This window comes from Salmo salar, chromosome 02 (assembly GCF_965601325.2).
Source record: "Salmo salar chromosome 02, fSalSal1, whole genome shotgun sequence".
Lineage (NCBI taxonomy): Eukaryota > Metazoa > Chordata > Actinopteri > Salmoniformes > Salmonidae > Salmo > Salmo salar.
Genome location: NC_138292.1, coordinates 78,648,202 through 78,664,427, shown reverse-complemented (window position 1 = coordinate 78,664,427; position 16,226 = coordinate 78,648,202). Strand labels below are relative to the sequence as shown.

The window sequence follows — 16,226 nt, the reverse complement described above, 5'->3', positions numbered from 1 at the left end:
GACTCATTCAGTAGTTTTTACCAAATTAAGTAGAATTCTATTGGAAATTAATGTTGAAAGTTCCATTTATATTCCTCTAACATAATTTGAAAATTATGCTGTTGGTGCTTCCCATTGACAATAACTTTTGATAAATTGCCCAATGTCAAAACACAGTTTTGAAGTGTCTGATGCTCCCGCAGGTGAAGAAGCCGGGTGTGGAGGGCCTGAGCTGGCGTGGTTACACGTGGTCAGCGGTTGTGAGGCTGATTGAATTCTCTAAAATGAGGCTGGCCAAATTCTCTAAAATGACTTTGGAGGCGGCTTATGGTGGAGAAATTCAATTCTCTGGCAACAGCTCTAGTGGACATTCCTGCAGTCAGCATGCCAATTCCACGCTCCCTCAAAACTTTAGATATCTGTGGCATTGTGTTGTGTGACACAACTGCACATTTTAGTGTGGCCTTTTATTGTCACCAGCACAAGGTGCACCTGTGTAATGATCATGCTGTTTAATCAGCTTCTTGATATGCCACACCTGTCAGGAAGATGGATTAGCTTGGCAAAGAAGAAATGCTCACTTACAGGGATGTGCACAATATTTGAAATGAGCTTTTTGTGTGTCTGTAAAATCTATGGGATATTTTATTTCAGCTCATGAAACATGGGACCAACACTACATGTTGTTTATATTTTTGTTTAGTATAGCTGTCAGGTAAAAGTAGATGATAGCAGACAACTGGATCAATGCCTGATTGCTCATTGCGCCTAGTTTTAAATGGTTGGACAGTAGAAACCAGGGTGAGAGAAGTTATTGGGATTTATTGTCCTTCACAATAAGATCCTACTAGGTCCAAGTCTCTATTCAAAAATATTTTTTTATCTCAACGAGACTAACATGATTAGCTAAATAAAGATTAAATAGACTAAAGTAATCAAATGTTTGGTCGAATGATATTCTCTATGTAGAATACTTTCTGGGGTCACCAGGACAAACCTAGCACATCTCCATCCACCCTCCCAGATACCACCTCTACCGGTAGTGCCTTACTGCTAGATCTGAAGAGTGTGTCTGTGCGGCTGGTCGACTTTAGGAAAACAACTGGGGTGGAGTGGAACGGCGAGAAGAGGAATTTATATTTCATAAAGTAAGAACAATTAGTATGTGTGGATAAAACCACAGTCTGCTTCTGTGACAGTTCATTGATTAATAATAAATACTGACCATCATGTTTTGTTCATGGGCCCATATTTGCAGAACCTAATTAGTCTTTGTTTCATAGGAGACAGCTCTAGCCTTCGCACTCTCAGTGGGAGGGGCTTATCCTCTGGGGAGCCTCAACATAACGATGTGGTCAGAGACACCCAAAGAAGCATCTGCGGAGACGTATAGGGAAGGACCCTCATCGCTGCTGCTTTGACTGGAGAGGGTTATTTTTCCAGCCCAGCGGATCTTGAAGTACAACGAATAATCCATACAGGAGAGAAACCTTACAGACTCTCTCAGCAAAGGAATAGTTTCGCTGCATCTAACACCATAAAATCTAATCTGAGAGACTTCATATAGGGGATAGAGGCCTTAGCCCACCTTGATTTGGGGAAGAGCTTTGCTCATACAAGAATGCTGACTTAACACAAGCGTGTACACACTGGAGAGAAACCTTATAGCTGTGATCTACACTGAACAAAAAATATAAACTTAACATGTAAAGTGTTGGTCCCATGTTTCATGGGCTGAAATAAAATATCCCAGAAATGTTCCAAACACAAAAAAGCTTATTTCTCTAAAATGTTATTCACAACGTTTTGTTTTACATCCCTGTTAGTGAGTATTTCTCCTTTGCCAAGATAATCCATCCACCTGACAGAAAACACCTAGTGGTCAGTTCCAGATCTCTAAATAAAGGATCTATAGAAAACATCTATAAGGTAGAATTGAGTAATATGTTAGTGTTTTGATTACATGTTTTAACTGTGCACGCCTTTTTTTCATGTTAAGAAGTACGTAGTAAGCCTTAGACAACTAAGCCTGTATGTTAATAAAATCACAGAAAAAGCTCATCTGAACTTAAAAAAGATTTTTTTCACAATTTACATTTGCCTGAGAACATTCTAAATGCACCAAAATGTATCCTGAAGTGAGATTACGCGAAGCATCATCAGCCACAACTGCTCTAGCAATAGGGTTTACCATTGATATATCGATACTCGATTGGTCTGGTCTGTGTGTGATGACGGCATAGCATACATTGGAACCAAGCAAAGAATGAGCTAGCCCTAAATAGATTAGTCTTCCAACATTGTGGGAATTTCTACATTCAATCTCCAAAATACAGCTTAAAACTGATCTCAAAACAACGTTATCGAAGGAACATCAAGCGAAAGTCACGAGGTATACTTCTTTCCCACTTGGTCATGTTGGACAGAGACGTGCTAGCTAGCCTTTCTACTGTACCTGGTAGGTAGCAAATGTTCTTTTAATCACAGCTGGCCTGGTATATTGTTTGCTGCCTTTATTCAGAATGCACCGTTTCAGTTTCAATTACTCAATATTTTGGACAAAAACGGACGAATGTAACTAATGCTGGGAATGTCAATACAATCAAACTAGCAAGGGCAATGATCACAAGTCAGTTATGACGTGGCTAATAGGCTAGCGCATCTGTTTGTGTGGCAAGCTTGAAGCACGGAGCCTCATATTAGCTAGCTGCTGGGTGGATGTCATTGGAGGTGGAGGTGTGGGCGAGTGACCGATTTTTAACCCCTCATATCGTTTTTCGGTGGCTACAACTAGATCCAGGTGTTATTTGGTTAGCTAGCAAGAAATGTGATTCGCTTTGCTAACTAGCTATGCTGAACTTGAACGACTGTTATCCAGTTAGCATGTCTCTAGCGTTCTTAAAAGTCACTCTGGCTGTCTACTCGGATTTCAGAGCACTCTGGTCTGTGTGCGCGTGATGCAGAATAGTTGATGGATTTACCAACACGCAACACCAGCTGAATATATTGCTTAGGAATTTTCACATATGCCTTATTCTACATCATTCCCAAACATTCTATTATTATTATTATTATTTTTTTTTTTTCACCTTTATTTAACCAGGTAAGCTAGTTGTGAACAAGTTCTCATTTACAACTGCGACCTGGCCAAGATAAAGCAAAGCAGTGCGACACAAACAACAACACAGAGTTACACATGGAATAAACAAGCAATAACAGTCAATAACACAATAGAAAAAAGGAAGTCTATATACAATGTGTGCAAATGGCATGAGGAGGTAAGCCAATAAATAGGCCATATTAGCGAAGTAATTACAAGTTAGCAGATTAACGCTGGAGTGATTGATGAGCAGAGGATGATGTGCAAGTAGTGATACTGGTGTGCAAATTAGCAGAAAAGTAAAAAACAATATGGGGATGAGGTAGGTAGATTGGGTGGGCTATTTACAGATGGACTATGTACAGCTGTAGCGATCGGTTAGCTGCTCAGATAGCTGATGTTTAAAGTTAGTGAGGGAAATGTAAGTCTCCAGCTTCAGCGATTTTTGCAATTTGTTCCAGTCACTGGCAGCAGAGAACTGGAAGGAAAGGCTCCCAAAGGAGGTGCTGGCTTTGGGGACGTCCAGTGAGATATACCTGCTGGAGCGCGTGCTACGGGTCGGTGTTGTTATCGTGACCAGTGAGCTGAGGTAAGACGGAGCTTTACCTAGCATAGACTTATAGATGACCTGGAGCCAGTGGGTCTGGCGACGAATATGTAGCGAGGGCCAGCCGACTAGAGCATACAGGTCGCAGTGGTGGGTGGTATAAGGGGCTTTGGTAACAAAACGGATGGCACTGTGATAGACTGCATCCAGTTTGCTGAGTAGAGTATTGGAAGCTATTTTGTAGATGACGTCGCCGAAGTCGAGGATCAGTAGTATAGTCAGTTTTACTAGGGTAAGTTTGGCGGTGTGAGTGAAGGAGGCTTTGTTGCGAAATAGAAAGCCAATTCTAGATTTGATTTTGGATTGGAGATGTTTGATATGAGTCTGGAAGGAGAGTTTACAGTCTAGCCAGACACCTAGATATTTGTAGGTGTCCACATATTCTAGGTCAGAAGCGTCCAGAGAATTGATGCAGGTCGGGCGGGCGGGTGCGGGCAGCGAACGGTTGAAAAGCATGCATTTGGTTTTACTAGCGTTTTAAGAGCAGTTGGAGGCCACGGAAGGAGTGTTGTATGGCATTGAAGCTCGTTTGGAGGTTAGTTAACACAGTGTCCAAAGAAGGGCCAGATGTATACAGAATGGTGTCGTCTGCGTAGAGGTGGATCAGGGAATCACCCGCAGGAAGTGCGACATCGTTGATATATACAGAGAAAAGAGTCGGCCCGAGAATTGAACCCTGTGGTACCCCCATAGAGACTGCCAGAGGTCCAGACAACAGGCCCTTCGATTTGACACACTGATCTGTCTGCGAAGTAGTTGGTGAACCAGGCTATGAAAATGATCATATCTAAGTGCTCGCTTGTCAGAATTGTAATTGAAAAAGTGTAATTCTTCCTGGGGGTGTACAGTCATGGCCAAAAGTTTTGAGAATGACACAAATATTAATTTTCACAAAGTCTGCTATTTGCCATGCAAATGAACTGAATCCCCCCCAAAAAACATTTCCACTGCATTTCAGCCCTGCCACAAAAGGACCAGCTGACATCACTTCAGTGATTCTCTCGTTAACACAGGTGTGAGTGTTGACGAGGACAAGGCTGGAGATCACTCTGTCATGCTGATTGAGTTCGAATAACAGACTGGAAGCTTCAAAAGGAGGGTGGTGCTTGGAATCATTGTTCTTCCTCTGTCTACCATGGTTACCTACAAGGAAGCACGTGCCGTCATCATTGCTTTGCACAAAAAGGGCTTCACAGGCAAGGATATTGCTGCCAGTAAGATTGCACCTAAATCAACCATTTATTGGATCATCAAGAACTTCAAGGAAAGCGGTTCAATTGTTGTGAAGAAGACTTCAGGCCGCCCAAGAAAGTCCAGCAAGCGCCAGGACCGTCTCCTAAAGTTGCTTCAGCTGCGGGATCGGGGCACCACCATTAGAGCTTGCTCAGGAATGGCAGCAGGCAGGTGTGAATGCATCTGCACTCACAGTGAGGCGAAGACTTTTGGAAGATGGCCTGGTGTCAAGGGCAGCAAAGAAGCCACTTCTCTCCTGGAAAAACATCAGGGACAGACTGATATTCTGCAAAAGGTACAGAGATTGGGCTGCTGAGGACTGGGGTAAAGTCATTTTCTCTGATGAATCCCCTTTCCGATTGTTTGGGGGATCCGGAAAAAAGCTTTTCCGGAGAAGACAAGGTGAGCGCTACCATCAGTCCTGTGTCATGCCAACAGTAAAGCATCCTGAGACCATTCATGTGTGGGGTTGCTTCTCAGCCATGAATAAAGAATGGTACCAACACATCCTCCGAGAGCAACTTCTCCCAACCATCCAGGAACAGTTTGGTGACGAACAATGCCTTTTTCAGCATGATGGAGCACCTTGCCATAAGGCAAAAGTGATAACTAAGTGGCTCGAGGAACAAAACATCGATATTTTGTTCCTTGTGGTCAATCCTCAAACAAAACCCCACAAATTCTGACAAACTCCAAGCATTGATTATGCAAGAATGGGCTGCCATCAGTTAGGGTGTGGCCCAGAAGTTAATTGACAGCATGCCAGGGCGGATTACAGAGGTCTTGAAAAAGAAGGGCCATCATTGCAAATATTGAGTCTTTGCATCAACTTCATGTAATTGTCAATAAAAGCCTTTGACACTTATGAAATGCTTGTAATTATACTTCAGTATTCCATAGTAACATCTGACAAAAATATCTAAAGACACTGAGGCAGCAGACTTTGTGAAAATTAATATTTGTGTCATTCTCAATACTTTTGACCACGACTGTATATGAACAGATTTGAATAAGATTTAATGTTGATACAAAGCTGTTACTTGGCTCGAACCCGGGTCACATCGCGCTCTAGTGGCTCTTTGTGGCCCACCACTTCGGTTGTCAGCTAAACAGTGTTTCCTCCGTCACATTGGTGTGGCTGGCGTGTTTAGGAGCGCTGTTTGGCGGGTCGTGTTTCGGAGGATTCATGACTCGATCGTAATTGGATGGAAACGAAATTGGGGAGAAAAAGGTGGGTAAAAGAATTAGAAAATGAATACTTTTGCCAAAATTGATTCTCTGAACATTATCTCAAGTTCCCCCATTAGGCTGCGATGTGCTGCACTGCAAGTCACAGCAAGCACTGCCAACCTGCCTCACGTCAAAAGGCAGTGCATTGTCCCACACACGAGTGCACTGTATCATATCAATACTACTGGCACTGACCAAATCTTCTACCGGACAGAAAGTTTAAATGTCCAAGTTTCGGTTCCAACGAGTTATTGCTGTAGCCTACAGAAAAGGTCATGTTGGTTATCAAAAATTGACACGTGGGTATAAATTACTACTAATCGGTTACCCAAGCGAGTATAAATGAGTCAACAGTTGAGTCATCAACTTTATGAAATTACAGCCTGATCCGCTCCCATCGATGAATTTAACTTCAATGGCTTTCATGTGTCTGTTTACTGCACACAACAGAGCGAAACTGTACAGACACATGCCTAGGGTGACCACATTTAAAATACCTACATGCAGGACAACAGGATCATTTTGCAGGCAAATTGTGGAACAGTGTAGCCTACATGAATAAAACCATTTGGCAGCATTTACATATGCATTTAGATCTGATTGAATTACTGTTTTGTGAGCAAATTAGAACAGATGGTGTTAAACTATACAGCCTTCCTGTATTAACTTCAAGTACTAAAGGTTATGATATGGACAAAGCAATCTAGCCTGAGAGCATATTTCTGTCCTGCCCTTTTGGAGCAGGACATGTAATGTCCATGGCATTTTCATTGCAAAAGTCCTGATCTTCTCAAATGTTTGCTGGGTTGTGTCCAGTCCTGGGGATGTTTTCACATCTCTGGGAGGAAGGACGTCAACATTGCACAGCAGCTGAAACCTGGTTCCATCTGAGGGAAAGCTCCTTGGCCACAACAACACCAGGCTTCAGACAATTAAACCTGTAAAGGACGAAAGCAGACTAAAATAGACAAGACATTCAAACCTTGCATACCAGAAATAACATTAATTAACCCCCAAGTCCAAGCAATACGTTTTTTATTTTTTTTATTTAACCTTTATTTAACTAGGCAGGTCAGTTAAGAACAAATTCTTAGTTACAATGACGGCCTACCAAAAGGCAAAAGACCTGCGAGGACGGGGGCTGGGATTACAAATAAATAACATGTAAATATAGGACAAAACACATCACGACGAGAGACAAGACAACACTACATAAAGAGAGAGCTAAGACAACAACATTGGCAGCAACACATGACAACACAACATGGTAGCAGCACAAAACATGGTACAAACATTATTGGGCACAGACAACAGCACAAAGGGCAAGAAGGTTGAGACAACAATACATCACGCAAAGCAGCCACAACTGTTAGTAAGAGTGTCCATGATTGAGTCTTTGAATGAAGACATTGAGATAAAACTGTCCAGTTTGAGTGTTTGTTGCAGCCTGTTCCAGTTGCTAGGCACAGCAAACTGAAAACAAGATCGACCCAGGAATGTGTGTGCTTTGGGGACCTTTAACAGAATGTGACTGGCAGAACGGGTGTTGTATGTGGGGGATGAGGGTAGATATCTCAGATGGGGAGAGGGAGGCCTAAGAGGGCAGTACAAAGACAAAATAGCTGAAGTGTTTCTTGTTCACCCTCGATCATCTCCTTGTACTGATGGTGGAGAGCAGGTTTATGCTGAAAGACAAATTACTGAAAAAGGTGTTGAAACATCAATGAATTAATCTGTTATAGATTGTTATTTCCTGTTGACCTCTACAGCTGTACTAAAACGTCCTGTACACACTTAACCTGCTTCCAGTCCAACAATGGCAGTGCAGACACAAGATTACTAGCTAGATTTAGCAAACATTTAGCTTCATAATTACCAGATTACCATCCCAATCGTGAAGCATGGGGGTGGCAGCATCATATTGTGGGGGTGCTTTGCTGCAGGAGGGACTGGTCCACTTCACAAAATAGATGGCATCATGAGGGAGGAAAATTATGTGCATATACTAAAGCAACATGTCAAGACATCAGTCAGGAAGTTAAAGCTTGGTCGCAAATGGGTCTTCCAAATGGACAATGACCCCAAGCATACTTCCAAAGTTGTGGCAAAATGGCTTAAGGACAATAAAGTCAAGGTATAGGAGTGGCTCAGTTGGTAGAGCATGGTGTTTGCAAGGCCAGGGTTGTGGGTTCGATTCCCACGGGGGACCATTACGGGGGAAAAAATGTATGCATTCACTACTGTAAGTTGCTCTGGATAAGAGCGTCTGCTAAATGACTAAAATGTCAAATGTAATGTAAGTGGTATTCATCTAGCTAGTTGAACATGCAAGGAAAAATGACCTTAATCTATTGTCCAATAGCTAGCTAGCTAGCGATCATTTCATTGTGGCTCGCTAACTAACCAACTTAGCATGTGTCCCTAATCACTTAAAATGGGGTTTGATTAGCATTCACACCACAGTGGCTATTTTCAGTAGCTAGCTAGTTGAAAATGACAAACATGAAAAAGAGGATCGTCATGCAGGGCTTAGCACATCAGCTATCAACCTTAACAGCAGAATGCAGCTGGCCAGCTCAGCTAGCTAGCTGGCTATAACTTTACCTGTATGCAACTGTCTATTTAACTAGCTATATAGCGAACTATGGATAATGATGATTCACGGCAGACTGAAACACTTTCAAAATAATCCTTCCCACTCGGCTTCAACCAGTCCAGACTGCTTTAGCCACAAAAGACAGAGCTGCGTCGATACCAGCAGCTGTATTCAGGACAACACTGGTATGGAAAGCTGTAGCTACACGTTACATGTTGTCCATGATGAAAATATGAGTAAATCCAATGGACCTTTCAAATATCTGCTGCAGCAGAGAGCAGGAGGTGCCATTTGACAGAGAAGCTTTCCACCCTATTAAGCGCCATCAACAGCTCGATTAACAAGTCTGGTTGTGCTCTAGACTTCCCTTCTCTCAGCGTGACCAGGACAGCGGCAGTCTGAACACAAAGTAACCCTTTTAGGCCCCACTTCATCCACCCACCCCAATGCCCAGACTAGTGCCAACAACACAGCAGAGAAGACTGAAACTGCATCAGACATCTGCCTCCCCTGGTGTATCTGAAACTGAGGAACATGTATCCCAAACCCTGCTCTCCCACTGCCTGGGTTCCTCTGTGAAGATCTGCAAGTAGGGACCCCATGCCCGCCGTAATTGAAATGGCTCCCTTCCACAGATCTCCCTATATGATATCATCTTAGTTCCTAGGTATTAATCCAACTAAGGCAAAACACAACAGACGTAAACCACCATCTCATCTTGACATGCATAGCCTTTTCATGTCATTTTGTGACTATACCAACATTAATATTTAATTTTAAAGATGCCTGAATATTCCTAAACCAATTTAACACTCAAAGTAAAAAGAAACAACATTTTAGGGTGAAATGACAGATGCAATCGTTAATGTGTTCTAATCTTTCATTTTCATTACAGGTCATCTAACTGAACTATATCTGTCTTGACATTGACTTCATTGCTGTTGTTGCCACGTGAGCAGGACAATATGAGTGGAGAGAGGGAAACGTTGATGGATGAAATGGAACAGAGTTTATACACTTTAACCAACGACAGTTTACGCTGCCTGTGTGAACGCAGTGGAATAGGTGGCAAGGATGGCTCTGATGTTCAAGGAAAGAATCACCATCACTCATTGTGCCGTAAAATCCTGGAGGAACTTGGGAAAAATGCAGATTCAATGGAATCGGAGGAGCAGGGAATGTCTTGGTTACTCCGACTGAAAGAGGACATCAGAAAGATACAGGAGGATTGTATCGGTGCACCTTTGAGTCCCAGCCAATCCATTGATGATGATGCTGTAGACTGTGATGAAGAAGGGAACCAGAAGGACATGGATTGGTTACCTAGCAAAAGGCTGGAGGGGGAACCCATGAGTCCCAGCCAATCATTTGATGACGACGCTGCAGACTGTGATGAAGAATGGGATGAGGAGGACAGGGATTTGTTGCGTAGCAAAGGGCTGGAGGTGGAGTCAGCACCAGAGAGACACACACCAGAGCAGAGGGAGGAGAGCGTGAGTGGGTCCCCCTCTCTGTCCTCTCCTGGTAATGCCTTACTGCTGGGTCTGAAGAGGGTGTCTGTGTGGCTGGTCGACTGCAGGAAAACACCAGGGTTGAGAGGAACTGCTGGAGGAGACGAGGAGGAGGAAGGAGACATGATTCATCAAAGTAAGTGCAGCAGGATACCTTTTGTTTTGGTTCTAAGTACCATTGTGAAGTGTTGTTGTCTAACATTACAGTGCAGTCTGATATCAACGTTTTGTAAGTTGCATCAATACCTTTTTTCATTGTAGAATCGTTAAACATAGAGCACAGCGACTTGCAATGCACCCCTCTGCCCTCTTACATCACTCCATTACCTCTCTCTGCCTCTGACCCATCTCTCTGTCTATCCTCCCTCTCTCACATCACTCCATTACCTCTCTCTGCCTCTGCCCCATCTCTCTGTCTATCCTCCCACTCTCACATCACTCCATTACCTAGCCTTAACAGGAAGCCAGTGTAGAGGCTATCACTGGAGTAATATGATAGTTATTTTTTTGGTTCTAGTCAAGATTCTAGCAGCCGTGGTGTCGCAGACATTCTCTTGGAAGAGATACTGCAGATTCTTAAAAAAACATTTAGTATAAGATTTGCAAAAATGAAGCAATCAACCATCACTAAGAATAGTTAAGAGTTGAAAGCTCAATGAACAAAGTTGTCTCTCTCCTCTTAAAGAAAGTACATCCTTTAATCTTTGTGACAGTTAGCAGATGTGTAGAATCAGGCCCTGGGAACAGAGTTGTAAAAAGTAATTTAGCTTGTCTGTGTAGATCAAGATAGCTGATATCGCCACCATTCTCTGTTCCTCCCTGCGCTTCCCACATAGCTAAATTCCTGCCGATCGTAAACACAGGAAGTTGCATAATGCGGTTGCACCCAAGCAGCTCATTAATCTGTATTCTCAGATTAATGACGAAGTCACACAAGACTAGCACAAGACTAGCATGTATCCGTAAAAATACTAACATATAACAATGGACAAATCTCTAAGTAAAACAGCATAGTATGTCTAATTAAACAGTATAGTACATAATGAATATTACATTTCCACCACAGTGATTAGCAGCACTAACTGAAGTGCATTTAGTGCTTATCTGGGTGGCAATGTTACAAAGATGGGGGGGGGAAAAGCTGCCCTTGAAATATTTTTTATGTGTTCGTCAAAAGAAATGTCAGGGTCTAGAGTAACGCTGAGGTCCTGCTGTTTTATTTGAGACGACTGTACAACCATCAAGATTAATTGTCAGATCAAACAGCAGATCTCTTTGTTTCTTGGGACCTAGAACTAGCATCTTCGTTTTGTCACAGTTTAAAAGTAAAACATTTGCCACCATCCGCTTCCAGGGTAAGCAATTTTGATGCTTCAACATGTTTCATTGAAATTTATAGCTATGTGTTCTCCGCATAGCAGTGAAAAAAGCAGTGTTTTACTACAAAAGGTAATCTTAAATTTCACCAGCTGACCCACGACCGGGGAGAGAGAACTTACCGCTGTTCTGAGTGTTTGTTTCCGAATGACATCACCAAGAAGTAGAATAAATACTGGTCCTAAAACAAAACCTTGACTAACACCCCGAAACTTACAATTGATTTGTCAGAGGACAAACCATCCACAGAGACAAAATTATATCTTTCTGACAACCAAGCAAGAACTTGTCCATGTTAGACCAATTAGGGTTTCCAATCTCTCCAAAATAATCTGGTGATCGGTGTCAAAAGCGGTAATAAGGTCTAGGAGCACCAGGACAGATGCAGAGCCTTGTACAGGGTCCCTATTTTTCACTCTGTTTTCTCCTGTCACAGCCATTAAAGTCTTCAATTCCCGAGCAGTTTCCTTCCTCTCCGGCAACAGCGTTAGGAAAGACTCCTGTATATTTGTAGTGACTGGGTGTATTGATGCACCATCCAAAGTGTATTTAATAACTTCACCAGGCTCCAAGGGTTATTCAAGGTCTGTTTTATGTTAAAAAAAAATAATTATACTCCTGAACTTATTTAGGCTTGCCATAACAAATGGGTTGAATACTTGACTGAAGACATTTCACCTTTTCTTGTTTTTATTAATTTGTAAAAATCTCTTAAAAGATAATTCCACTTTGATATTATGGGGTATATGTGTGTAAATTCAGGCTGTAACACAACAACATGTGGGAAAAAATCAAGGGGTGGGAATACTTTTGGAAGGGACTAATACCTCAATATGATGTCACTTTCTTCTGTTGGACAAACTGTATTCACTGTTTTGTTTGTTTCTTTCACACAGGAGAGAGACGTGGCAACCGTGGATCTTCTGGGGAGTCTCAACAACAACCTCATGCTGACAACACAGACTGGAGTCTCCCCACATCAAAACACCTCAATAAACAACCACAGAGACATACAGGGAAGAAACCACACCACTGCTGCTCTGAGTGTGGGAAGACTTTCGGCTGTCCAGCGACTCTCAAAATGCACAGAAGAATCCATACAAGAGAGAAACCTTACCGCTGCTCACAGTGTGGGGAGACTTTCAGTCAAAAAATTACTCTTAAGATTCACCAGCAGATGCACACTGGGAAGAAACCTCACCACTGCTCTGACTGCGGAATGAGTTTCAGTGTTTTATCAAGCTTGAAAATCCATCAAAGCACCCACACTGAAAATAAACTATTCCAATGCTCCAAGTGTGGGAAAGGTTTTGCAAACAACCACTATCGAAAAATACATGAGAAAACGGTACATGAGCCTCCCACAGAAAGGTCTTACCACTGCTCTGACTGCGGGAAGAGCTACAGTTTTTTATCAACCTTCAAAAACCACCAAAGAAAACACACAGGAGAGAAACCATTCCAATGCTCCAAGTGCGAGAAAAGTTTTGCTCAGAAATCCACTCTAAAAGCCCACGAGCAAACACACATGCCTGCTGCAGAAAGGCCTTACCAATGCCTATTCTGTGACAAGAAGTTTTGTATTTCGGCATCCTTTAATTTCCATATGAGAATGCATACTGAAGAAAAACCATTCCAATGTTCCGTCTGCGGAATGCGGTTCATTCACGCCAGTTTACTGAAAGCACACAAACATAAACACAAGCCCTCTGCCGAAAGGCCCTTCCACTGCTCTAAATGTGGGGCGTGTTTTACTACAAAAGGTAATCTTAAATTTCACCAGCTGACCCACGACCGGGGAGAGAGAACTTACCGCTGTTCTGAGTGTGGGCATTGTTTCTCTCATCCGATATATCTGAAGAAACACCAGAAAAGGCACAGTAAAGAGAAGTCCATTGTCTGCGACCTGTGCGGGAAGACCTTCAACCATCCAAGCAACTTCAAAACGCACATGAAGATACACCAAGGAGTGAAACCGTACCACTGCTCCGACTGTGGCAGGAGCTTCGTATTCCGCCAAGGTTTAACAACACACCAGCGTGTGCACACCGGAGAGCTGCCTTACGTCTGTGATCAATGTGGAAAGAGGTTTTCTCAGTACAATTCTTTGGTGATTCACCAGCGAACACACACTGGGGAGAGACCTTACCCATGCTTTGTCTGTGGGAAGAGCTTCAGTCGGTCACAAAACCTGGCTGCACACAAGAGAACTCATACTGGAGAGAAGCCTCACGCCTGTGATCAGTGTGGGAAGAGGTTTTCCCGAACCGACGCACTGGCTGTACACAAGCGCACCCACACTGGAGAGAAGCCTTACAGCTGTGATATATGCAAGGAGAGGTTCACCTATTTAGTAGCCATGTTGAAACATAAGAAAGGACATGGACATCCTGCAGGTGATGTTCTCTGTGCTGAATGGCCTCAGGATGATTCTAGCTCTGTTTATGAATAGAGATAACTTTGTGTTGTAACTTGCAGAAGACCTCATCAATTTGTCGTTTTACTTACAATCTAACAGAGAGAGACACACAAACACTCTCACACGCAGACAAACCCAGAGGGCGGCAGGTAGCCTTGCAATTAAGAGCGTTTGCCCAGTAACCGAAAGATCGCCGGTTCCAATCCCCGAGCCGGCAAAGGTTAGGAAGAAAATGTGCTGTTCTGCCCTTGAGCAAGCCAGTTAGCCCCCGTCAACTCCTCCCCGGGCACATATGAAGTGGATTATGGCAGCCCGCCGCACCTCTGTGATTCAGAGGGTTCAGATGCGGAAGGTTGAAGGCATTTAGTTGTGCAACTGGCTAGTTATCCCTAATTTCCTTTCCACCCAGAGGAATCGGGAGCACAGAGTGGTTTTTGAGAGTGGTTACCAAGGTTTTTGAGAGTAGTTACTATGTTTCCTCCGCATTGGACTGAATCACAAAACAAGGATTTGTGGCTTTTAAATTGTCTGAAATCACAGTGTTGTGTTTTATGCATACACACCTGACAGGTATAGGATCAGGTTCTCCTCCCCAAATCCTATTATTAAGCATTAGTGGCAAAAAAATGCTACAAGATCAGCATCTAGGGGCAACTTCACCCAACACTTTCCCCTTCCCTGGGGGCTGTTCCAGATGGCAGATTCATTGAGTTACTCTACTAAATATTCTGAAGTATAATTTTTTTAGGGACAAATATAGACTTGAAATTGGCATGGTGTCATTAACTTGAAACCAGCAACACATGTTCATGTTTAGCTTTCAAAATAAACCCCTGATTTAAGAGATCAAATGGTTTAAGGATCTGGTCTCTGGAACTCGCCGCTGCTCCCAGTCACAGTAACGCAGGAGTCAATTCCACCATGCCAATTTCAAGTCCTTATATTCCTTTACCAGTATGGTTAAGTTATTTCAGAATATTTAGGACTAAATATGTTTCCATGGTAACTTAAATCTTCATGCAGATTTCATGTGAACATTTGAAATAAATTCCTTTATTGCAAGACATAAATCTTTATCAATGAAACGTGAAGTTTTAAAGGTGTAATTAAATGAAAATACATGTCTTATCTGAAATCTGTTTTATAGGTCACAAGTGGAATTAGGTTATAGGTAACCTGTGTAGCCTCGGTCTATGGCATGTTAAAGCCCTAGGCTCCAGTCCTCTTAATTCTATATGGTTGTATAAATATGTTGTTATATACATTGTTTATGTATGTAGAGAGTAGTAGTAGTAGTACATATACAGGTATAATTGAGGAAACACTAACATGAGGCTTTGCGGCAACCAGAACATTTTCACTGCTCCTTGGCATAGATTCTACAAATGTCTGGAACTCTATTGGAGGGATGTGACACCGTTCTGTCACGAGGAATTCCATCATTTGGGTTTTGTTGATGGTGGTGGAAAACGCTTTCTCAGGCGCCACTACAGAATCTCTCATAAGTGTTAAATTCGGTTGTGATTTGATGACTGACACACACACTTTAACCCCCCTCTGTGCTCCTTGGAGACCCCTCTATCAAAGTCACGGAGATCTCTTGTAGCCCAAATAATGCTAATTTTTATATGATAATTAACTAACAAAAAACACACCTGTGGAAGCATCTGCTTTCTATATACCTTGCCTCATTTAGTGTTTCCTTTATTTTGGCAGTTACCTGTATATATCAGAGAACACGCACACATGTATGCATTGCACCACACATGCATGTACACGCAACCACACACATAAACATGCATGTATGCACACACACACGTACATGCAGACTCAATTAAAGAATGAAAGCACATGGCAAAAGACAGCTCATAATTACTGATAACAATTATGTGTTGTACAAGCTTTTATTTGTTTTTTACATTGCTTAAACATACTTAGTATTACATTGTTAACATTGTGTACATTGTGACTGAAATCATTTCAAATACTTTATCTGGGCTTGATTGAGTTTGACTGGCGTGAACTCTGGACTGACATTGTGTATATGTATACATTTCAGTAGGCTTACATTAAATAAGATGAGAACTGTAAGTGATTTATGGATGTGTAAGTATCTAGTGACCCCCTTCACCCCCAAATCATTACAAAATTCACGTGTGTTTTCAATGGTGACT

At 42.4% G+C, this 16,226-nt stretch overlaps 1 non-coding gene across 3 annotated transcripts; it reads left to right on the top strand.

The window, feature by feature from the left end:
* The first annotated feature begins 2,202 nt into the window (after positions 1-2,202).
* On the top strand, positions 2,203-16,143 carry LOC106593117 (uncharacterized). 3 transcript variants are annotated; one of them, XR_014382115.1, is made up of 4 exons: positions 2,203-2,371; positions 3,541-3,668; positions 9,641-10,392; positions 12,530-16,143. It is a non-coding gene; the product is annotated as an uncharacterized LOC106593117 (transcript). The 3 variants fall into 3 exon arrangements; XR_014382114.1 differs by lacking the exon at positions 3,541-3,668; XR_014382113.1 differs by lacking the exon at positions 3,541-3,668 and having other exon boundaries at positions 2,203-2,437.
* The last annotated feature ends 83 nt before the right edge of the window (positions 16,144-16,226 follow it).